Source organism: Sitophilus oryzae, unplaced genomic scaffold, assembly GCF_002938485.1.
Source record: "Sitophilus oryzae breed Bouriz unplaced genomic scaffold, Soryzae_2.0 scaffold_154_pilon_pilon, whole genome shotgun sequence".
Lineage (NCBI taxonomy): Eukaryota > Metazoa > Arthropoda > Insecta > Coleoptera > Curculionidae > Sitophilus > Sitophilus oryzae.
Genome location: NW_022146225.1, coordinates 120,090 through 147,736, shown reverse-complemented (window position 1 = coordinate 147,736; position 27,647 = coordinate 120,090). Strand labels below are relative to the sequence as shown.

The window sequence follows — 27,647 nt, the reverse complement described above, 5'->3', positions numbered from 1 at the left end:
TCTTCAGAGAACCGCGAACCGTGGTACTCAACGCGTCGAAGAACCCACGAATTAAGGCGAATAATACACGGTACGATCGGGATGAATTTGGACTGATTCGGACTGTCTGGTGGTTATTGTATGGACTGATGGCTGCTGATGAGTGTTGATTATGTGTTCGAAACGTTGTTTTTTGTCGGCGGCATCTTGCCGGAGTACAGTGTCGTTCCTGTTGGTTGTGATTCTGTTTGTTGGTGGACTGGTTGGTCGAGGGAAATGTCAAGGTAAATAGAAATATGGAGCGGTTTCCTGATGATGAGTTTGGGATGTTAAAAGGCTCTTAGTTTGTTGTATTTATAGCAGTGTAATACCATATTAAAATCCAGTTTGGCAATTTTTTAATGGTAGCTTTGGTCTACTCAGCTGTAAATTATTTATTTTAGCCCACATATTTGTTTTTTATTTAATTATTAACATTCATTCTTTTTTTAGAAAAATTGTATCAAAGATTGATCCTTTTGAGGATGATCGTAATTTTAATTTTACCTTAATGTTAGAAAATAAGTTATTTAAAATAAAGATTTCTATAATATACAGGTGCGTATCAAAAGTGGCTCACCCCTATAATTTTTTTATTTTTTCAGATAAAAAAACGAGATTTGGTATGGTAGTATATGACATAAATTAGGATTGATTGACACATTCAATTGTTTTCGGTCACTTCCTGTTTCAACGGAAATTACAACTTTTGATGAACTTATTTTTTACTTTATTCGATAGAAAATGACACTCTGAATAGAATGACATATCATATGTCAACTTCTGACATTCTCACTTGAAAAAAAATCGTATTTTAAAGTTAAAAATACTAATTTTAACCAAAGAGCCTTGGTAAAATAGCTTTGATCGTCTAATGTTTTTAGTGTCTCATGGGTTAAAAGATGCCCAAATCATATCTCAATTTTTTCAAATGGAACGAGGGTGGCTCATTAGCATATTTGGAAAAAGGATTTTTTTACGAATAATTTGATACCACACACTTGGTATTTCGAGTCAAATTTTCGTTACAAACCCTTATAATTTCTAATAAACCACATGCGAAAATGCCAAAACTTGACATATGATATGTCATTCTATTCAGAGTGTTATTTCCTATAAAATAAAGTAAAAAAATACTAGGGGTGCCATTTAAAAATCAAAAGTTGAAGTCATTTCCGGTGAAACAGGAAGTGACCGAAAACAATTGAATACGTCAAACAATCCTAATTTGTGTCATATACTAACATACTAAATCTCTTTTTTTTATCTGAAAAAATACAAAAGTTATAGGGGTGAGCCACTTGTGAGACGCACCCAGTATAGTTTTATATTATAAATATATTATTTATAGAAAATTCTTTAAAGCATATAACTGTATTGTAAACATCTCAAATTTTAGTAAATATAAGTAGGTACACAGTGCAAATTAACTAATAATTAAAAATAAAATACACAATTGACTACTATAACAAAGACAGCTTTACCATCTTCCAAAGAAACTGAGATTTTAACATGAGTCAAATATACATATATTTTAAAGATGCAAAAACTTTTTTTTTTATTGCAATATACTTAGCATTTATTTTTTTAAGCGAAACATAATAGAAAAAATAGCACTGAAATGATCTCCTGGAGCATCTCCTTAATTTCTGTTCATTCAACCATTTCCTAACGCACTATATGTGCCGCGTTAAGTTGAACAAACGCGTAGGTCTATATTACTTGAATCAACTTTGCTTTTTTGGTAGATTATTCATTAACATATTAGCCTGTGGGTAGTGGAAAACGTTATAGAAACAGATCACTTCGACATGGATATTTATATTACTGTTTTACAAGTTTATTATACCATAAAATCATAGATAAATATAATAAAACAGGTCAAGTAAAAGCATTTTATTCTAAACTTTAGTCAAATACTTTAAATATTGAATTTAATCTTGAAGTATATTAATTATCAAAGAAATATAGAGCCTTATAAAAAATCCTTCAAATGGCAATGGGCAGGACACTTGGCAAGAAGGAATGACAACAGATCGACCACAAAAATTACAGCATGATACCTACGAGGAATTAAGAGTTTGACAGTGTTTTCAAAATATATTTTTTTTAATTTTACTTTTCCTTAGATTCACTACTAGGTATAGTGCATTATAATATTAATATTCTTGACATTGAACATGAATACATCTTGTAAGTACCTGTTTAACTGCTCAATTATGACATTATCAATGAACGTTCAATTTACAGTCATTTTCGAAGAGCTTTTGCCAGTTTTGTAACATGGAAATGCACCGAAAAGATCTATATGGAACTTTTCAGTATATGAATTGGTAGTTAAGTCATTTTGTATGTAAAATTTTATAGGGGAATGTCGTCGATTATCATTTCTAATCCCACTGGACGCCAATTTTATACTATACCTAATTTTTGGATATCTAGAAAAATGGATATCTATCTTGGACATTAGATATAGATACAATGGCGGTCTATTCAACATAAAAAGACTCAGGGCAAAAACACGTACAAAATTCATTACAGAACTTCAATACGCTGATGACTGCGCTTTAGTGGCAAAAACGTTACAACAATTACAAGAAATGTTGAACACATCTACCAGGGCATACGAGGCTTTTGGCCTTAAGCTAACCATCGACAAAATCATGTGCACCCCCAGGGAAGATCATAACAATGCTATAAGAATCGGAGAAGAACTATTGGAATACGTAGCGGAATGCAATTACCTCGGCAGTTTGATTTCGGAAAAGACAAATATCGACACTGAAATTCAGAACAGGATTACCAGCGCCTCGACAGCATTCTGGAAATTAAAAGACAGGGTTTTCTACAATCATGACTTGAGTACAAAAATAAAACTTGCAGTGTACCGAGCAATTATAATCTCCACCATGTTATATGGGAGCGAAACAAAAATTGCAACAAAGACACCTTAGACAACTCTTAAGAATCCGATGGTTCCATCATGTCACAAACGTATCGGTCCTTGAAAAAGCTAACTGCGAGAGTATTGAAGTCATGGTTACAAAATCCCGCTTAAGATGGGCTGGTCACGTATGCAGAATGCAAGAAAACCGCATACTAAAATCTCTGCTTTAGGGCGAGCTTATAGACGGTAAGAGGAGGTCGGGTGGAGAACTCAAAAGGTACAAGGACATTTTCCACGAAAAGTTAAAGGGGATTAATATGGAAAATGAGTGGGAAGAAACAGCTCACAATAGAACTCAATGGAGAAGAATTGTAAACTCAGTTAACAGCGACAACCAAAAAGGAAAGAGGCAACAAAGCAATGAGATTATTGAATGTCCGGAGTGCGGTAGGCAGATAGCATCACGTATCGGGCTTTTCAGTCTCAGAAAAGCTCATGAAAGAAAACGCCTTGCGTGACTATCTTCTGATGCGTGTCAAATACTCGTCATCGAGGCAGTATGTATACAGGGTTGTTCACTACATACGACAGGGAGTATTGTAGCTAAACTATGAGATTTTTACAAATTGTAAGTATTGGGTTCGATGAAGGACTATTAGAGGTACAATTTAAAAATAATTTTACAAGATACAGTGTCCCAAATAAGTATAATATCAAAGTTGTATTTTTTTAAATGGAACACCCTGTATATTATTACATTTTTAGTTTCTACGATTAAAATAAAGGTACATTTGATTAAGGTTTATTATACTTAAACCTTACCGTTTTTGAAATATTTTCAATTTTGTGAAATTGCAGTAAAAATTTTTAGGGCTCATTTCTCCAAGGGTATCAAAGTTTTTAATACTAAATATTTACTGAAGTTTATTTACTGATCAGTTATTGTGTTGCAATAATAAAAATAATACTACCTTATACAGAGGGTCTAAAAATTTATTTTAAATAATTATTAGCTTCAAACGGCAATAACTTGTTTAATTTAAATGGAACACCCTGTATATTTTACGAGAATCAGATGCACAATTTAATTGTCTATCAAATTACATTATACCATTTTTTACCTATCTCTTTAAGTTTCCGTAGAAAATGCATTTTCTTGTAATTTAGAACTTATTTATCAATATACCCATGGACTATTGACATTTTAGATTATTTTTAAAGATGTCCCAAATTTTTAAAGAGTACAGATACTAATATTGTCGATATAATTCGTTTATTTCATTAAAAAATAAAAAAAAACTGTTTAAATATTTGTTAAAGAGGATCAATTAATATGATTCCAGTATTCAAACTACATTAACTGACTGCGTTGATTAATAATAATTGCTCCAAATACTAAAAAACTGAATTTTGTATGGGCATTAGACAGTGTGATAAAAAGTAACACCTTAAAAATGATATTTCATTTTTTAATAAATGCTTATTTATAACAACAGAGACTTTAATTTGATAACTTATTATTATATTGATTTCTGACTCAAATCCACATTTATTTATAATAATTTAATAACGAACACAATTAAGTATGTAATTAATTAGTATATGGGCGCAAATAATGGTGTTATATTTAATTAATGGTATACTCTTTTATAAAGATTTAAATAGTTTTCTTTTTGCATACAAATGGGCTAGTAATATTATCGTTTTGCTAAAAACGATAATATTACTAGTCTGTACATTTTGTACATTTGTTGCTTTAAAAACAATCTAAAATGTCAATATTCCATTGATATATTGATAAATGAGGTCTAAATTATAAGAAAATGCATTTTATACGAAAACTTGAAGGGATAGGTAAAAAATGGTATAATACAATTTGATAGACAATTTAATTGTGCATCTGATTCTCCTAAAATATACAGGGCATTCCATTAGGAGTAAAAGAGTTATTACCCATTTAATATGTGTTAAAATAGAGCCACCAGGCCCCTCAGTATTGGCTATTATTGCAACACAATCAATAAATAACTTCATTAAATATTTAGTAGTAAAAACGATGACCTGCTGAAAATGGCTTTAAAATTTTTACTGCAATTTCTAAGAGTGAGCCTGTCAAAACGACAGGTAAGTATAACAATCAATAACACTGCTGGCCTATCCGTAGAAACTAAAAATGTAACTCCCCAGGGTTTTCCATTTAAAAGCCTCCCAACAATATTTCTTATTTGGGACACTCTTTGGCAAAATATTTTTAAGTGGCAAACTCTAACAGTCCTTCAACAAACAAATACAATTTGTAGAAACCTCATCGTTGCTGTGCGATATGTGGTGGCTAACCCTGTACTCTATCTAGAAAAACATTTGAAATTTCAAAGTTTCAAAAAGATACAAAAACAAATAAATACAGATATGCAGGAAAAATTAACAATTTTGAAAAGCATTAATATAGCAATTCTGAAAGTGTTTTTGCTTGGATGATTTTTGTTTATTTGCGAAATCCTATTAAAAGCCAACACGCTACACGTATAATTTATCAGAAATTTAAATGTCAGTCAATACTAGATCAAAAAATTACTTATAGAAACTTTAAAAGAAAAAAATGGAGTTACTGGCAGTGAACGGCTTGATTATACAGCACTAAAATTATAATTAACGCTGTTTGAGATTAAGCTGTATGCAAATAATAATAGCATAAACGTTGTGAAATTTGAAAATATTCAGGTGCAAATAGTGTTTTATTTTGTTTAGCTTATAGTATCAGATAAACACCATGCCGTATAATAGTGCGTTTAAAATACAATAATAATTATTTATAACACCACTTGACAATAACGTACCTATAATTTGGAATGTAGCAAGACGTATTTTTTTCAAAAATAATGTGCTTATTTGGTACCTAAACTCAGTGAATTAGATTTGCGTTGAATTATCCAATTATATGTATAGGTGTTTAGTAAGTTGTTATAGGGATCTGAACGCTAATAGTGCGAATTTAGATTTTGTAAAGCTCAAATTTAGAAAGGAGAATGGTCGGTTCTAGCGATTAGAGTAGTAGGCGTTGTGGCAAGCGGGTAGAATGTCTTTTTTGGGCACAAAAACGAGATTTGTGATTGGAATTTGTGGTTGAGTATTCGATTTAAATATATAGATTTAACCTTCAGATTAATATATTTGGAATACTATTAAAAATATGCTTGAGATGACTTTGCAGACTACAAGCGCTGGATGTATACCATGATAGTAAGACCCATGATTACTTATGGAGCAGTTGCCTGGTACACAAAACTAGAGCAACGGACGGCAAGGCTAAACCTATGCAAAGTCCAGAGACTAGCATGCGTTTGCATCACAGGAGCCATGAGAACCTGTCCAACAGCAGCAATGGATGTCATTCTAGATCTAACACCACTGCACATTGTCATTGCATATATGCCAATGCGACAATGATTAGAATGGTCACTAACGGAATTAGTACTGGGAGAATTGTCAGATCAGGGGCTTGGAACACCCTCATAAAGGAAATACCACTCCTGCAACTCCCAGTGGACGATATGCCAAGAACCTACAACTTTGAGAAACATCTCAATGTAGTATTGGGCAATAAAAAGGATTGGAAGAGCAAAACGCTTGCCCAGCAGTTAAAAGACCATACCATAACTTGGTATACTGATGCTTCCTAAACCAATACGGGAACAGGGATCGGAGTGTTTGGGCCGAGAGCTAAATACTCCGAACCAATGGGCACTTACCCTAGTATCCTACAGGCAGAAATCTACGCTATCGAAGATGCGTACAACTTATCTTAGATAGGAACTATCGGAAACAAGAAATAGCCATCTGGTCTGATAGTCAAGCAGCGTTAAAAGCGATCAACTCAGTATCAATCAATTCGAAATTGGTCAAAGAATGCATAGAGAAGCTGAATAAATTAGGCAAAGAAAACAAAGTCCTCCTACTCTGGGTGCCTGCTCACCAAGGGATAGAAGGCAATAAAAAAGCAAATAATCTAGCTAGGAAAGGAGCGAACATTCCACTAACTAGACCAGAACCGTTCTGCTTTCCAAGTGGTAACCAACTCAAGGCAGAACTCAAGAACTTAGAAGATTCCATCCGCAACCTGGAATGGAAATCTTGCAACGGTCTAAGACACTCGAATAAGTTTCTGAGGGCTTATGATCAAGAAAAATCACAGATCTTCCTGGGTTTAAGTAAGAACAATCTTCGGATTGTCACGGCGTTTTTAACAGGACACTGTCTCCTCAATGAACAGCTCAGTAGATTGAAACTAAGAAGAAACGGCGAATGCAGATTCTGTGGGGAAGATGGGGAAACACCAGTACACCTCATCACTGAGTGCGCCGAGACGACAACCATTCGTGCCATGAATTTTGGTACGACTGATATTGGAGATGGAGAACTACCCTCTATAAAACCGTCCCAGATATTGGCTTTTGTCAAAGCCCTGGGACTCTATGATGAGTTATGACTCAAGAAAGGGGGACACAATGGATCCGTAAGGTCGCAGTGATTAACCCCCCTCCCACTCATTCTAAATTCCAAATTCTAAAAAATTACAGACTACAAGAAGGTATAGAGTTTACTACTGGAATCTCAGATGAGACAAAAAACGTCCGCAGAGCTACAAAAACAGTCACAGGAATGGATCCAAATTACTGGGTAGCAAACAGATCTCTAGAATTGTGAAGAAATTCTAGAGACCTGACTTAAAATTTACTGCACAGATCTACTAAGACAAGAGAGAACACATTTTATGTTAGTGATGCAGGCAATGAGGGATACAAGAGAATACAAGAGAGTAATTGTAGTAGAAAAAGGCTCGGGGATTTATTTTTATTATAGTAAATTAACCCTTTATGGGGCAGTATTAATTTTTTTTCTAGTTTGATCAAATTGACTTCTGAAAAAATATAAACTAGCACAAAGGGAGCATATCTTCTTAATATCATTTTTGAAAAAGTTAACAAATAAGGGAGTGGTGGGGTGGTGGTCAATTTTTCAACCAGAGACTATTAAAGCAAATAGATAATATGTAATGATCTAATGTATATAATGTATAAACTGTATATATCATCCAATGTAAGAAAAAAGAGTAAGTTCATTTTGATTATCTCTGTTAGCTCTCTAATCAAAAATATGCCCATATCAAGTAAATGAAATTTTGTTTTTCGAGAAACTCGCATCCTACGAGAAATGATCGAAGATATACAGGATATGTTAATGATTTTAGAAAATATCATCCGAGCCGTAAATTTGGTGCACTAAAAAAAAAGAAATAAACGTCGCAGATACATTTGTTTCTATATTTTTAAATTTTTATCACACGAAATTTGCATAGAAAATGCTTGGACGACAATTATTACCTATATGACACACAGCGAACTCAGTGTCACCAATGCTCACTGGTCGAATATTCAACCGCTTACGTTAATTTTTCGCCAATTCATGGTTGATTAAATGGCCAAAGCGCGCATAGAAATAAGCATGGCAAACAAATTGGGCGATAATACACTTCCACGCGACTGATTAGTTGGTTAAATTAAAGTGGTCGATTTAGCGACCATCAACCTATGAAGGATTAAACTAAAACCCTAATTTAACATAACAAAAAAATTTATAAAGTAAGGAAAATTAACACTCGTTTAACTATTACTTCTTGGTTAAATCAAACTATACAGCTGAGTACAATCGATTTAATATGCTCTTTATGGTTGATTTTATCCATTTTTTTCTTGTTTTGAATAATATTATAGTATATTATATCATATAAAACAACAAAAAAAGAATTAAAAAACATTTAAACTTCAGGAACTGAAATATGACTTTCCATATTTTTCTAATTTATTTTGCAAATAAAAATTAATTGTTCTGATATTGATATTTATGCAATAATTAATTCGTTTTCAATAACTTAGTATTGTTACTACAATTAATTAATTATTCACGGGCGTAACAACTGGGTGGAGACATAACTATACCAGGTAACTCGGAACACCCTCACCATAAATTGTGTAAATATAATTAACCTTCATAATATTTTTATTTTCTTTAAAATTGTAGGTTTTTTAAACTATTCATTTATATAGGCTAAAAAATTAAATAGACATATACTATGAGAGGATAAAATATAATTTGCAATATTAATTGTATACTTTTTTTAATCAACTAGTGATTAAATGTTTTATGAACATCTTCTAAAATTATAATTATGTACCTTTAAAAAATTTCGTCATAGCCGAAATAGCCTTATTTTTTCAGTTAAAAAAACGAGATTTGGTATGTTAGTATATGACATAAATTAGGATTGATTGACATATTCAATTATTTTCCGTCATGTCCTGCTTCGCCGGAAATGACTGCAACTTTTGATTTTTACCGACAATATGAACAGTAACAACGCGAAAAAGTAACATATTAGAAAATGATGTACAGAAATATCTTATATGTGAGGATACTTCATCTACCTGTGATTTGGATACTATAAATTTGGAAGATTCTGTCAGCAGTGATTCTCCTGAATCAGAGTAGTTACGATCTATACATTTGTTGTCCTAATGTAAATTTATAGGTATCTTAATTTTTAATTAAATATAACATTAATGTTTCTTTTTCACAAGAAAAACATTTTTGTCTTAGATAGTTTATATTGTAGGAATCATGTTCTAATGTTATTCCAATTCAGTTAAAAAGCGAATTTGGTATGTTAGTATATGACGTAAATTGGGATTGATTGACGTATTCAATTGTTATCGGTCACTTCCTGTTTAACCGGAAATGACTGCAACTTTTGATTTTTAAATGGCACCCTCGGTATTTTTTTACTTTATTGGATAGAAAATAACACTCTGGATAGAATGGCATATCATATGTCATACTTTTGACATTTTCTCATATGGTTTATTTGAAATTATAACTTGCGGTTCGTAATGAAAATATGACTCGAAATACCAACTGTGTGGTATCAAATTATTCGTAAAAAAATGTTTTTTCTAAATATGCTAATGAGCCACCCTTGTTCCATTTGAAAAAATTGAGATATGATTAAATATATACGATTTGAGCATTTTCTAACTGGCCAGGGGCGCTATTCTGTACAATCGTCGGTATCGGTAAGTTACCGATAGCTATCGGTACGTACCACAGTGCTTCGTCCCATGGACAAAAATCAAAAAATAAGTTAAAATTTACTAATATCTGAATATATAATTTTATACTTATAGCAATGTTCAACCATCCTGTATATTATTTTTCATAAACAGCGTTTTTGTTAGCAAATATTTTCACTAAAAATAAATTTTGCGATCATTATCTCTCAGTGAAAAGAATAACATTCATAGTAGTTCTGTATATTATGGAGTTAAACGGGTACGTACTTAATTGAAAGCCACTATGGATATTGTTAAACAAGGTATGTCCTTTAAATTTATTTCTAAACAAGTTCGTGATTGTTTAGTTTTTATTTATTTTTTAAGATGATTCTTAAATGGGTATAAAAATTTTACGTTTTCAAACTTCAAAAAGGCATTTAAAAAAAACATATCAAAACATATCGTATTTATTGAATATTTTTGTTGCCATATTAATACACTTTTAATTTTTGTATAGTTCACCTGCGTCTGCTTGCGACGAACTTTATTTTATAATACTTTTCAGATGGAGTAAAATTGATAAGCAATGCCGATCTGGCTAATACTTGGCTTGATCATAAGGAAAAGAACTCAAAATTATTTGTATTTCAAAAAATATGTTCTTATTAGATATTGGTGAACCTTCCAGTCAAACGAGACACCACTTGTGCCTGAAAAAGTCCACTATGTTGGAGCGAAACGTCGCATAAAAAAAGTGTCCATCTTTCAATTTATTATAAAATCTCATACCCAAGAAAAGGAAAAAATAATATATGGATATGGTTTATTAAAGAGGTAACAATTAACATCCGAACACCTCATACCGACAAAATAACAGTAACAACGCGAAAAGGTAACATATTAGAAAATGATGTACAGAAATATCTTACATGTGAGGATACTTCATCTACCTGCGATTTGGATACTATAAATTTGGAAGATTCCTTCACCAGTGATTCTTCTGAATCAGAGTAGTTACGATCTATGCATTTTGTTGTCCTAAAGTAAATTTATAGTATCTTAAGTTTTTTTTTAATTAAATATAACATTAATGTTTCTTTTTCATTAAAGAAAAATATTTTTATTTTATATTAGGCTTATATTGTAGGAATCATGTTCTAATGTTATTCCAATTCTTTTTTATCACAGGAATTTATTTAATACTTACTCCGTTTTCATACTATAATAACTTATTATTTGCTTAGATGGAACACAGCTCCAACATTATTATTATTTATAAGATTTTTTTTTCATAAACGTGGGACTAAGAACATCATCATTTAGTACAATGAGAGTACTCATCATTTTTGTCAAATAAACCTAGTTTGAATAAATTGCTTACAATAAAAGAGAAGTTTTGGATTTTTGTCCTCTAGAGCCATATGTTCGAAGCACTGTGCGTACGGCCAATGAGCGTCGTGTTGATTGTTGTCATAGTTTTAGCTGTCATTAATAGGACATATAGCAAATTTGTACCGACGACTCTCGGTATCTCTACCTTGAGGTTAACAAGGGCACAGTAGGGATACTGTTAATTGTTGTTGTCATAGTTACCGATCGGTTCTATGGCAGATTTCGCAAATTTGTACCGACGACCGTGTCCTTGTTAACCTTACGGTAGAGATACCGAGAGTCGTCGGTACAAATTTGCGATATCTACCATAGGGCCGATCGGTAACTATGACAACAACAATCAACACGACGCTCATTGGCCGTACGTACCGATAGCCGTCGGTAACTTACCGATACCGACGATTATACAGAATAGCGCCCCTGGACAAGACACTAAAAACTTTAGATGATCAAATCTGTTTTTCCAAGAAAAAAAAAATAATAAATATAAAGCAGAATTAATGATCAATAATTGAAAGCCTTCATTATAAAATGCGGTTTCGTAATGACTTTTGTGTTCGAAAATCGATGTAATTACAACATTATTTATATTATAAAACTATTCAATAACACTTTTAATTATCTATGTAAGTCGCGCAGCAGTTATCTGGGTCTATAGGTTTTTACCATCGATGCCGTGTCATAACATAACTATTATTACATTTCTTTGTTCCTTTTTCGGACACTGGTCGCTACTAGGCGCGTAGTAACAACTCTTTTATCAGATTGGCGACCTGATATTGTTAATTAGAAAGTGCCTCCGCATTCCGTCACAATTTTGCTTCTTTATTTTCGATTTCTGAAGACTTTTTGATTAGTCAGAACTTATTATTAGAAGCAAGATCAGATTTAACTGAAGCGCAGCCCAGGGACCAAGAAAAATGCAGTCAAATTATCTAAATGGGTAAGAAGAGAGATTAGTAACCTAAAAATGACTCAATAATTTTACATCTATAGTGTATCTCTAGGTTACTAGGTTACTCCTTCTACACCCTGTATCTCCGAAACTAAGCATTTCAGGACATACATTTATACGAACTTTTTTTACTTATTTTTATCTTCATCACCCTGATAATATAATAGTTATATGTACGTATAATATATTAACATTTTGTTAGTTTACTGAGCTACCCTGCGTTAAACTGCGTTAAACTCATTTAACTTTATTAACCATAAAAAACATTAAATATCTAAAGAGGAAACGATGTATTTCGTCAAATTGTCATTGTTGAAAAGGTTCTGAAATTTCTAAATGATATTTTAATGGTTTTACTAAAGCACCGAGTTACTCAACTTTCCTAATTCATGAATTACCTTTTTCAAAACAAATCTAGACGTAATTTTAGTTTGTTAAAATTTGTGTCAGGTTAATTTTAATAAAAAAATTAATTTTTTTCAGATTTTGATTTATTTTAATAATTACATTTGTGTATAATTGTGTAAAAAGAAAGACAGCAATAGGTTCAATTAGAATGAGATTATATATGTAGATATACAGGGTGTCCCAGAAATAAATGCAAGTATTTTAAGGAGTGGTAGATTTCGATAAAAGAAACATATTTTCTCTTTATCGTTTTTCAAATAAGTCCAAAATAACGGAGTTATTTTACTTTGAAAATTTCCAAAAAATAAAATTATTTTTTTGCTAAAAACCACTGGATTTTCTTTCTTGTAAATTTAATCTAATACCTATTTTGCCATATTATCAAGGAATTATGTTTATTAACTGAAAACTAAAAAAAAATCCAAAATTTTCAAAAAAAATTTTTCACGTAAAAAAGCTCATAGGCGTGTTTCTGGGGTGGAACTACCAGTTAAAATACTTGCACTTATTTCTGGGACACCCTGTTTAATGGATGTTACACCATAATTAGAAACGGTTGAGTAAACTGAAAATATCAATAATAACTAATTTTTAACATTTAAACAAATTAAGAAAATTTAAAGAAAATAAAAAGTAAAGGTTAGAGACACAGGCTTATTTGGTAGAAAGTGTTGATGCGAGACGTAAATATGAGTCAACGGTGAGTACTGGGGGCAAGTACCGCTAGCGTAAAATTACCATACTTAACGTGATCATCTCGCGGTGATAACTAAGCCCGGGGGCAAAAAATACAAAATTAAACAGCTTATACAGTTATTCAAAGATAAACAATTATTCTGCGAGATTATGACGCGAAATTATGAGCTTCACAGTCTAATTTTAGGTTTATTTAATTTATTAATATACGAATGTGGGTTTTTGACACGTTTTTTTAAGAAATTTGCATGTATGTATTCTACGATAGAATGAAATGAAGTTATTTTTTTAATTCAGACAATATCTTACTGCTACAAGCTAAAAAATGTCCATAGACATATTTTTAATCAATTGTTCTGCTAAAAGGAAACACATTTACACAATACCAACACAGAAAACATATTCCGGTAAACATTTTCCTGAAAGGTTAACAAGTCCGAGCACACACAAAACTTCAATTAACATAAAATCGCAGCCAATACTTTCTAATGCCGCAGGTTGAAAGCTGTACATCACAGAAAACCGATACACAGCCATGATAAAGATACTATTAGGCAACTGCGAATCGACATTGGCATTTAAACATACCCAAATCAGATTCAGTAAAAGTGTATAAATTGTTATTTTGAAAGTAATCGAATGATTAAATTAGTTTTCATCAGGAAAATAAGGCAGAGAATGACTATTTACTTTATATTTTTATTTATTATGCACACTTTGCGTTAAAAGAAGTTCTAAAAAGAACAATGTTCGACAGGAAGGTCTGCTAGTAAACATTTTCAAGCTTAAACTAAAAACTCGTAATAGAAAACTAAAGTATCAAAACGATTGACAATGTCAGGAAATAAATAAATAAAGGCGGCAACTTGACATTTTTTACAGCAGAGCTACCACCTGAATCCCCAGCGCGAAATTTAAATTTCAGTTAGTCAGAACGGCGCCGAATATGTCCATGGTTGGCAACAATGAATTAAACACTAAAAGCACAAATTACCTATAACAGATGCGAAAGAACACCGAATTACGCGTTCAGGTTTCTGTGACCTTCAGAAAGAGTTCATAGACAATCCGCATCAATGTATAGTTTGGGTTATTATTTGTTTGGGTGAAAACAATCTGCACGAATATGTTATCGAGGCATACCAAAAGGTCTACAGACTTCGAGACATACGAAAAATCAAGTCCATTTAGCGTGTGTCGCAATTTTCACACCTTAAAAAATTAGTTTTTTATAGCTATAGCAACTGCAGCGACTATGAAAAAAGCTGTGTGATTTTCATAGAAAATAAGGGCACCTGTAATTTATTTGAGAATGTTATAAATCGCTAAAAGAGGTTTCAAATCTCTTGGATTTCTATTAATATTAAATAAATTTTATTAAAAATTGAACTAAAATTGTTAGTATCATTAAAAACAATTCAAATTCAAAAATTGTATCAGTCAAATTCCCTCATTTAAGGTGAATATTAAAGTAAATATAAATACAGCTCATTCTAAGCTCTACTTATCTTTAAGAAAAATTTAAATCATTGTTGCAATTGGGCCTTAATGCCATTTCGAATGAACAATAGTATTAATAATGTACATTATAATAATAATAAATTTTATATCATAGTGTGTATTAAAACTACTAAAACACTTTTAAATTGGTATTATATTAACAACTTTTGTTTTTTAATCCAAAAAAAAGTTACCAATTTTCTCAATCAAAATATTTGTGGTCCTGAAAAGGACCTTCGTTTTCCCATGTTCGTCAAGGTAGGTAATGGGTAAACGGTAAAAAAACAGGATAATGAAATTTAAAAAATTACAAAAATTGTTCAAAAGTGCCTCCCTCTTGCATTAAACAATAACCCAAACGATCATAAAATCCCCTCCTCACATTGGATAACATATCAGGGGTGACAGTGTCAAAGGCATTAAATATTTTCTGCCTTAACTGCTCCAAGTTTTGAATTTCTTCATGGCCGTAAATTTTAGATTTTATGTACCCCCATAAAAAGAAATCATTCACCGAGAAGTCAGGTGAAATTAAACGTCAGTCTAAACAAAACTGTCATTTTTGAAAACTTGTCAAAATTTGGACACACGCTAAATGGACTTGATTTTCCTATGTCTCGAAGTCTGTGGACTTTTCTGTATAATCTCACAGTAATTTAATAGATTGCTCGTCATATTATATCAGCTCGTAGGAGATTAGGAAAAAAAAAGATATTTATAGTATAAAAAATTAATTTATTTAACAAAATTTAATTAAAGATGTGACAAAATAGTTACATTTCTATTGGTTCTATCGGACTTTTTTCGAATCTTTATTTTTTGTAAACTTTAATGCATAAAATATTTTCAATCTAATAAATAAGTAATATTTCAATCTAATAATTAACATAATTAAAGGCATTTTGAGTTGAAAGCATTTCTCAGAGGCTGTTTGATATAATGAAAATTATTTTGACCACCCATGTGAGAAATTTCCTCTTATTTACATCATTAAATGATTTATTAGATTGAAAATATTTGATGTATTAAAGTTTACAAATAAAGATTTATATAGTCGAAAAAAGTCCGATAGAACCAATAGAAAGGTAACTATTTTGTCACATTTTAATTAAATTTCTTTAAATAAATTAATTTTTTATACTATAAATATCTTTTTTTTCCTTATAAATAAACACATTTGCTGCCTATTTTAAATAAGATATACAAATTACCAAAACTTAGAAATAACAGTTCAAAAGTTCAACAAAAATCCTACACGCGTTTTTAAAAGAAACATATAACCACGCACTATGTCATTCCAGCAAGCGAATACGACACAGCATAGGTTTCCGGACTAAACGACTGGTGTATTTACACCACTCAATAGGCGTGTCGGGTTTGCCGAGCGGTTTCCGATGCAGTCGCTTTCTTTCGCATCTGTTGTAGTTAATTTGTGCTAAAAGTATGAATAGTGTACTTAAGTATTGCCGTTCTGAGCAAATGTCATTAGATAAAATCATAATTTATTAAACTCAGATGTTATTCTGTTGTAACTTATAGATAGCTTTCCATATATCTCAAATTATTTTAAAAGAATACAGAAGAATAAGCTTTTTGATATAGTATAAACAGAATATAATAAATCAGAAATTGCGTTATATTATTTCATTCAACGCTTGTCTGCACTGATATTGATAAATTATCATAATAATAAGAATATCTCATCTGAATTAATATTATTAATAATAGTAAATATTATCTTCCTTTCACTGCACGAAGAGTAATGGGGGGCAACTACGTGTTATATAACACACACTCTCATTTTTGTTAATAATTAATTACTATACTTTACCACGTTCCGTTATGAATGATTTTCTTTTTCATTATAAGATAATATTTTTATACTATAAAATAAAAACGGTGTCAGAGATGGCTTCAAAATGAAGATCGCTCTTATTTTATATGTAAAACTAGCGTGTACCAGCGACTTCGTTCGCGTCGAATTAATCATTTGTAATGGTGATGATAAAGCAAAGCAAGAATTTCCATTAATATACAAACTGGATAAAATTTTCTCACATTTATGTCGGCATGAGAAAAAACAATATGGCGATATTATTATATAACTTGGTAATATTTGAGGGGTAGTTTCATCTCGTTGGAATTTGACTTTCGAAAAATCCGTTTGCCAAAAATAAGCTTTTTACGTCAAGCAGTTTAAGCATAATCGTGGTTAAGAAATTACTCAACTTTTTGGAACACCCTGTATGATTTTTTTAAAAATTTCAAAATATGTAAAAAAACCAAATAAATTATGCTTGTCTAAGCGTTTTCCCGAAAGACTAACCGTTTTTTAAATAACAAATATTGTAATATTTGAGGGGCGTTTTCACCCTCTTGGAATTTGAGATTCGAGAAACCCCTCCTTATCGAACCTCTACACCCTGTTAGAAATTCAATATTTAAAGATGCATATTTTACATTTTAAAAAGGAACCAATAAATGATCCTTTTGCACTCGGTCGGCGGACCTTATCTTAATTTCTTCTGGGAAAAAGTTTTATGGCCTCTTGGCAATGGCTTTAAGGGTTTCGCCAGATGCGTGTGTTAGAAAGTAGTTAGTTGTTGTCTAGCATTTATAAGAGGAACTGTATCTTTTCACTAGTTTAAAATAAATTTAAGTTTTACTCTATTTTTTCGTGTTTAATTCTAATCACTGCCCCTGCAACTCTTGTTTTTTTCAACACACCCCACAGTCAATCCGTTTGCCAAAAATCAGCTTTAAACGTCAAGCAGTTTAAGCAGAATCGTGATTACTTAATGGTCATATTTTATGAGACACCCTGTATAAATTTATAAAAAATCTTAAAATATGTAAAACAACAAAAATAAAATATACGTGTTTAAGAGAAAAACTTTTTTAAAAATATTTTAATATTATAGGGATAGTTTCACCCCCTTAGAATTCGAGTTTCGAAAAATCTCTTCTTATCGAACCTCTACACCTTAGAATCAACCTGTATGCCAAAATTTGAGCTTCTTACGTTGAGTGGTTTGAGCAGGACCGTGATTAATCAGTATGTCAGTCACTTAAGGATTTTATATATTAGTATAGATTATATGGAATATGTCATCGACCGTCATTTCAAAGACAACTGGATTTTTTTACTTCAATTTATTTGTTTTAAAAACTTAATTAATAAAATGAATTTAAACTTGCATGTAGTAATTATAATACAGCCCATGTTAATACCATTATTACTATGAGTACCATACGAGTAGGTATTTAACGAACAATAAAAAGTACTTATATAGTTGCCTAATATTTGTTGAAAACGTATTTCGACAGAAACAATTTATACTGTCCCCTCTAGCCTGTATAACTTTTACAAAAATATATCGGTAATCGATAAAATAGGTACTACGGTGCTACCATACTAATATTTCAAATAGGACTTTCACTTTGTTCTTTACACGATATTGTTAATATAATATCCATATATTCTATGCCCAATTAATAGTATCTGGGATATCTTTTTTTGAATTTTTGTTTTTAGTAATAATAATATTATTTTTTTAGTTATTAGCTATTATTTAGTTTTATTAGTTTTAAAGTTGTTACCTTATTTATGAAAAAAGTATAAAGAATATTATATTTTTAGAAAGCTCATAAAAGGCAAATAAAATAATTTACAGTGTGTCCCATTTAAAAAAAAATCACAGCACATAAAAAGCACAGGTTAGGGCAAATCTGTGTAGCCTGTTTGGTTTCATAAAAAGCATCAAAGTGATGTGAAAACCGCATCTTTGTATATCTACTCATAAACGACAAACCCTCTAAAACCCACGAAAATGGAGACATCCTGTATAGTGTATCGAACAATGTTAACCATATACGGATAAAAGTTATTTAAGCTTTTCAGATTTTTTTTTCTTTTCATGAAAATTTGTGTCTCTCAGGAAATTGCTAATAAACTAGTCAAATTTAAAAAAAAATAAACATAGATAAGAATATTTTATCCAGCTAGATTTGACAAGGTACTTAGTAGTGCTTCTAGTACCACTGTCGTATTTTACCAAGAAGAGGTCAAGTCGAGTTGAGGTCACAAAGTCTGTGTACTGGTCTCGACAGTACTAAAAGGAAAACGACGACCTAACTAAGAGCTCTTGTAGTTAGACCATCGGTATTTATAGAATCCAAATCACTTCATTCTTACTCATTATTTTGTTATTTTACTCTAGTTTTAAGTAGGTTTAGATTTTCAATCTCAATTTAATACATTCCTCAACTCAGACAGAAGGTATCCAAGATAAACTAGATGTAAAAAGAAAAATGTTAAAGTAGGACAAAGAATATGTACGATGAAACGTATAAAGTTCATAGTCAAAAAATTAAAAAAAAATAGAATCTGTTAAATGTCATACAAAGCAGAATGCTAATACTTTACATAAGACCTTTAGTCATCTACTGCTTCCATAGGGTCAAACATCAATGCAAAACATAAAGGAACTAAAGAACCTTCAAGAGGAAAGTACCCACAGCTCTTTTATCTTAACGGCGAATTAGTTGTTGTGTCTGGTACTACGTCTTTCGTGTTTTTAGGTCAACGAAGAACTACTACACATATATACGTTGTCCCCAATTTCTAATCTGGTTTTAGGAAAAACATAGATCTTTGATTTGATATTATAATTATATAGGTATAAAAACAAAGCTTATTTTATTTAATAATATTGTGATTAGTTATACAGGGTGAGTTTTTAATAAGTGCAAATATTTTAGGGGTACTATATTTCGACTCCCCAAATACATCCATGAGTTTTTTTCGAGAATTCCGAATTTTTTGTTTTTTTTTTAAATTTTTAGTTAAAAACATAATGTCATGATAATCTGACAACATAGCTCTAGTAGATTAAATTTAAGAGAAAGAAAATGCAGGAAAGATCGAATGGTCCTCAAAATTTAAGAAAAAAATATTTTTTTTAATTTTCAAAGTAAAATAACTCGATTATTTTGGACTTATTTGAAAAACGGTATAGTAGTAATTGAACATTAATTAGTATAATGTTATACTTATAGGTGTAATTTAAATGTCTATGAATATAAAAGTTCTCATCTCCGGTAGTCTTTTTGGATTCCAAAGTTAAATAATGCAATTTTACCTTGACTGTGAAAATAAGAAGAGAGATATTATATTTTTAGAAAGTTCATAACCTAGGCTAATAAAGTAAAATGATATACAGGGTATCACATGAGAAAACAGGGAAAATGAGAGCTCTCAAGGAAAAATAAGTTAGCCACTGGATTTCTTTCGACTAGCTATAAGATAACCAATATACGAAGAGAATCGAAAAATGCAACAATTTTAAATTCGCCCTGTATTTCAGGATCTAAGAAGGCTAGGACAAATCTGTGTGTAGATCTTTAATGATGTGTTACAGTTGAGGGTTGGAACCTTTGGTGTTAAACAGCAAAATAAAAACACTAAATCACCACAATACACCAAAACAATTTTACTTTTACACTGGACGCGCGTTTCGCTAACCATGTTAGCATCATCAGCAGATGATTATAAACTGAGTTTATAATCATCTGCTGATGATGCTAACATGGTTAGCGAAACGCGCGTCCAGTGTAAAAGTAAAATTGTTTTGGTGTATTGTGGTGATTTAGTGTTTTTATTTTGCTTTTAATGATGTGACAACCGTATCTTTGTATCCCTACTCATAAACGAGAAAACCCATAAAACACTCGAAAATTGGACAGCCTGTACATTTTTTGTTCTGCAATATAAATTTTACAGCACGTTGTTAAGAATATATTAGTATATTTGTATTCATGCATTGTACATACTTTTAAATTCCTGAAATATAATATTATTAATGTTAGATTTTTTTAAATTCTTTTTAACTAAACTTTTTCGTGAGCAGTTCATTGTAACGATTTTTATCTAGAACAACTGTGTTGGCCTTTGGCTTTTTTGACCAAATTTAGCTGTTTGTATGAGAGCGGTGCTATGGCAGGATCCTTGAATTTATGGTAATAGCAGCGCCCAAAGAAATACCATGGTATACTGCACACGGTTTAAGTTTTTGTGGTGTTTCTAAAGGTTTACTATTATAGGTTTTCGTTAAATAACTTATATAATAATGAATTGTTTTAATAATTGATTGTTCTCACCCATTATGCTATACTGATAGTAATTTTGTGGAAAAAAAGAAAAAAATAGTAAGATATTAAGCAAAATACTGTTATTAGTGAATGGGAATTATTTTTTGTTGAAGACTTTCATAAAAATGATAAAGGAGTAATAAATATCATGTAATCTAGTAGCTTTTAAGGCGTATTTTTGTAAAATAATGTTTTTTTATAGCAACTGTTAAAATTGCCTTATATCTATCAAAAATAGTAGATAAAACAGTACTTTAACCTCAAGGGTAGATTAAATGATACTTTAACAGCGAGGATAGGTTAAAAACTTTATTTCTTCCTCGTATATGTAAATTTTTGAATTATATTCGACACTATTTTTTTCATATGACACAACACTGATGAAGGCTATAAACGTTAGCTATAATGTTTTTTAAACCAAAAAATATAATGAAAAACCAAATTAAAACTTAATCAGCGTTTTTCCCGAACCTAAAGAAAATCAAAAATTTTAAAATACTTTTACATATAAAATGACAGCGATCTTTATTTAATAGCCATCACTGACGCCTTTTTTTCTATGATATTGTATTATTTGCAAATATAATTTTTCGAACATTAATGCTTTCAAAATATACATATAAATTTTGTGAATGCAAATAATAATATATTACTATTAGTAGATATTGAATGTTTTTTGTTAAATTAGATCGATTTTTCAAACCCCAAAATTTAAAATATATTTTACATTTTACCCATTATCTTATGTACCTATTCATTATTTGTGTATTGTAAAACATTTGCTGCATTTGTATGGTTCATAGTTTATTTGCCAAAGTATTTATTACTATAAATAGGTATATATATATATATATATATATATATATATATATATATATATATATATATATATATATATATATATATATATATATATATATATATATATATATATATATATATTGTATTTATTAACTGTATATTATGTATATTTCATGTAAACTATATCATTTTTAAAATACAAACCAAAAATACGAGGAATATTTATGTGTTCCATGTATTCTACAACATATTTATTAATCCGTGGTATCTAACTAGCGTGACGTCATAAACCTCGCTCTGAGACTGTTCTATTAGAGACGGCATTGGTCTGATATTTAGAAATGTCAAAGGCTGATGACATTTTACTTTTGTCAATTATGACATTTTGCGTTGATTTTTGCAAGAATGGAAGAACTGTCACTTGTTTTATTATTTTCCTTTTCTATTTCACGAAACTAAAAAGAGTCACCTATTTGATTCGTTCAGGCACTCATTTTAAAGAATATCAGTAACTTTTTGGATAGAGGGATTTTATATTTGCCATGTTGGTAAAAAATAACGGTCAAAATTCAAAGTTATTCATTTTATAGACTATAAATATCATGTAATCTAGTAGCTTTTAAGGCGTATTTTTGTAAAATAATGTTTTTTTATAGCAACTGTTAAAATTGCCTTATATCTATCAAAAATAGTAGATAAAACAGTACTTTAACCTCAAGGGTAGATTAAATGATACTTTAACAGCGAGGATAGGTTAAAAACTTTATTTCTTCTCGCACATTTTTTAATTGCTTCCATTTTTGAAAATGTTTGTATTCCTTTTCATAAGTTATTCGGGATTTAAATGGAAGTAGTTTGGATATGGCGTTTGTCACCTCAACATGAATATCTGTTGGTAATTTACTTATTTCGTTTTGAGCCATATCTGGCTCCAATTCAATCAGCAATCGACACGAAAGAGAATTAAAAAATATTGACTCAAAACTGACAACTGACAACTAAAGAGACAGCTTTATTTATTTATCAAATTACATAGAAACCAACAATTAAAACGTAACTCGCTATGGAAAAAATATGGTTTTATAGACTATGAAAAAATTGCATTATCGCAAACAATAAAATTGCAGATGATAAAATACCATTTTATCTTCTTGTATAAAAAATAACTCATTTTTTATGGTTTGTCTATAAAATAAAAAATACGGAAAAAGAAAATATGCCTCTACTGTGAATAAACGAAAATATTGTTACACAATATCTTCGTGAGAAACTGAACTTATTCTAGTGATTTTTCTTATTTTGTAACAGCATATAAAATCGAATACAATACCGATCTATAGACAAAAAATGCATTTTTATTCAAACGTACGAACATTCCGCAATCAGTTCCAACGGATACTTAATATTTAAACAATGAATATGTGTTGTCATAAGTGATATCGTGTGAAATCCTATACATGATGATGTTTTTAATGTATTTGGTACGTTGCAACACCATACACGATATTATATTGTATATTGGCTAAAAAGGGAAACGTCGAATTATAATTTTGGCATTGTTATCTATACTAATATAGACTGACACACTGATTAATCACGATCCTGCTCAAACCACTCAACGTAAGAAGCTCAATTTTGCCATACAGGTTGATTCTAGGGTGTAGAGGTTCGATAAGAAGGGATTTTTCGAAATTCTAGTTCCAAGGGGGTGAAACCACCCCTCAAATATTACAATATTTTTTATTTAAAAAACGGTCAAGTTTTCGAAAAAACGCTTAAACACGTATATTTTATTTTGTTTTTTTACATATTTTAAGATTTTTTAAAAATGTATACAGCGTGTTTCGAAAAATCTAGTCATTGATTAATCACGATCCTGCTTAAAGCGCTTCACGTAAAAAGCTGATTTTTGGAAAACAGATTGACTTTAGGGTGTAGAGGTTCGGTAAGAAGGGATTTTTCGAAACTCAAATTCTAAAGGGGTGAAACTATCCCTCAAATATTAAAATATTTTTTAATTAAAAACCGGTGAGTTTTCGGAAAAACTCTTAAACACGTATGTTTTATTTTATTGTTTTACAAGATTTGTTATAAATTTATACAGGGTGTTTCATAAAATATAACTATTAAGTAATCACGATTCTGCTTAAACTGCTTGACGTTTAAAGCTGATTTTTTGGCAAAAGGATTGACTGTGGAGTATAGAGGTTCGATAAGGAGGGGTTTCTCGAATCTCAAATTCTAAAAGGGTGAAAACTCCCCTCAAATATTACAATATTTGTTATTTAAAAAACGGTTAGTCTTTCGGGGAAACGCTTGGACAAGCATAATTTATTTGGTTTTTTTACATATTTTGAAATTTTTTAAAAAATCATACAGGGTGTTCCAAAAAGTTGGGTAATTTCTTAAGCACGATTCTGCTTAAACTGCTTGACGTAAAAAGCTTATTTTTGGCAAACGCATTTTTCGAAAGTCAAATTCCAACGAGATGAAACTACCCCTCAAATATTACCAAGTCATATAATAATATCGCCATATTGTTTCGGCGTCGAATTACGCCAACGAAGTCGCTGGTACACGCTAGTATATCTATAATTTGCTTGTAAGATGTCATCCACTGGGAATGGGGGGTTTCCGCCAAATTTTAAGTACTATAATCATTATAATCATTGTATCTAATGCTCAAACCTCTCTCCTGCAGTTTGCTGTCCATTATAATGGAGAGCGCTGCCATGAATATGTTGAATAGGAGAGGCGGTAAGACACATTCCTGCCTAACCCCTGTGTTTGTTAGGAAGGGATTGCTCAGTTATCCATGATGTGACACTCTTGACTTGTTGTTGTTATGGAGGCTTTTACACACTGTGAGAAATTTGTTGGGTACTCCCAACTTTTTCATAATTGCCCTAAGTGCATCTCTGTTCACAGAGTCGAAGACTTTTGTTAGGTCGATGAATGCAACATAAAGTTTAGACTGCTGCTCTCTTACATTTTCCTGTAGTTGGCGGATGGAGAATATGGAATCAACGGTGCCGCGGTTGGTGCAAAAACCCGTTTGCGATTCTGGGAGGGTTTTTTCTATACGTGGGTGCAGGCGGCTTGACACAATTTTTGCAAGAATTTTTCCTCCAATAGCCAGTAGTAAAATTCCCAGGTAGTTTCCGCAGTCTCATGCACTTCCTTTGTTCGTAAATATATTTACTATATTCGCGTTGCAAAGTCCTGAGATACCTCTCCGCTTTCCCATATGACATCGAAGAGAGCCTTAAGATGACCAATAAGTTCTTTACTTGCACACTTATAGATTTCAGCCGGAATCGCGTCACAGCCAGCTGATTTGTTGTTTTTAAGCTGTTTTATGGAGTCCTGTTATACTGAGGTATTGTGTTGAGTGCTTCTATATTGGGGTTGTTTTCTTGGTTAAGGATTTTCTTGGTTAAATAAGTGGCAACTTTTGTATATCTTTCGTACATTAAAAACTTTGTAACATTAAACTAAGGTTTTTCTTTGATTGATATTATTTTTGTAAGTAATTCCACGTAATAATTAAAAATTATTATCACGCACATGGTTTCTTCATATCTATTTTAAAGTAATCAATTATCTAAACACACGCCATTTGAGCAACTTCCTGTCTATTATATACAAACGTTACTTAAATCTAGATATAGCAATAAATCATTGAAATACATTTATTATCAACTTATACGAAGAATGAATAATTTCAAGCAGTTCGAAACTAGTTCGACGAGGTACACTAATATGGTGCTGAAACTGCTAATTGGTACTACTTTATCTTACATACCATTCTAAAACGTACGATCTGTTTTTTATACAGGGTGTCCCAGTATCCCAGAAAGAGATCCAAATTTTTTTCAACTTTTTACGCACATTTTTAAAAAGAATTAAAAATATGCAAGGTAATAATCAATAATTTTGTTCAAATTGGGTAACTTCGCTGTAAAATTAACAGGGGAAGCAATATTTGGACAGTAAATTACGACATTATGAAATTTTTGAAATGGGGATTTAATTAAAAAAAACACTGAGCAAAGAAAATGTCCAAAAAACGTCAGTTTAGTATAAAAATATATTTAAATCATCCTTTATAATATAAGAATCTCAGATAGGTACATTTTTTTTTCGTCATACCTGTACATTTAACATTCAATTTCTGGATTATTTTATAGCTTTCAAAAGTAAAAAAAACTTACAGAATGTTATTAAAACTCATAGGATACCAGATGCTATAAATTTATTATTTAACATGATTCTCGGCATACATTTTAACATAACGGTTTATAATTTTATCCAGTTCACTTGAAAACTATTCAGATATAAATATTAAACGACAATTAATATCAATAAATGATATTTCCTCTAACACACATAGATAGACTTTCAGGAAGTGTATAATTTGTATTACAGAGATTATTCTTAATTAATCCAGTTATGTTTTTATTCAACAGGTTCATTTTTTTTTGGAAAAAATATTTTTTGCTCTGCTTTGGCGAAGAAGAAGATTAGCGTTTGATTCTGTCATCTTGACTTATTTGTTCCTGTATCGATAATATGTCTTGCCTTTGGTCTCAAATATTCTTTCCAGTCCATATGATTCTTTTCCCAATTACATGCCTTGTTTTCAAAAGTGTATTTTAGAAATTTTTATTAAATGAGAGATAATATTATTTCTAGAAGACTGAGTTAATAAATAAACTCACCACAAAACTACAACTAATTTTTTATCGAGCTTACTGAATCGTAGATATCTGTTTATTTTTTACACCGTCCTAGTTTTACGAATGAATAGACACAAAGAACAAAAAGACGAAACGACTACTATGTTTTAATATTTTCTAGCAAAACAACAGTTAACAGAATTCCAGCAAAAAGTAGTGAGCAATTTTTCGTAAACGATCCTACAATGAGAATGCGTTTCTGGGTTAAACATTAAGTGGAATTCGTCACAAGTTGTTAATTGTTCTTATTTTATCAGACACACGTATGGAGGTCTGTCCGTTAGATGAGAGCTTCTGCTGGTTTGTTAAATGAATTGTACACACGTTAAATTTACAACTGTCTTTTGTATACGCAGACAGCATAATATATTAATTTATTCAATCTATTTATTCAGATGCACCATATTATATCTCCAGTTTTTGTTAAATAGTTCTTATCCAACAGCCACTACTTATACAGACATTACTCATATGCATATTGACATGCATATAAAATAAATAATAAGACACGCGTGAGTTTTTCAAGTTATAACAAACTAGTGTGTTATATACAGAGAAATAGAAGAAGAAGGGATAGAGAATGAGCGTCAACATGCGCAGAAGGTCTAATCAAGTTGGGCGCCATATTCCAGGTCTCCGTGTCATTTTGTATATAGGTGGTAATCTATAAGTAATCAAATATCAATTTGCTGTTTTCAACCATACGGGGGGCAATTTAAATTTAGTGAAATTCTATCATTTATTATGGTTAGATAACATTAACACAGACATTAATATGATTTATTTAATTATCATCAGTTTCAAAACTGCGTACAATATTGGTATATAATACACTAAATATACGATTATTCTGACAAAAGACGCTAAGGACAGATGACCTTTTCTTAGTCGTTAAACACTCGAAATGCCATTAAATAAGTAGGTATTTTCAATTATTTCATGTTTACTTGTACGTGTTTCAATTTAAAATTTTTGCAAATTTGGTAAAAATTGTT

The 27,647-nt window shown here is 30.9% G+C and overlaps 1 pseudogene; it reads left to right on the top strand.

Annotated features, from left to right (window-relative positions):
- Positions 1 to 27,647, top strand: part of LOC115878965 — a 67,461-nt pseudogene continuing 39,814 nt past the window's right edge.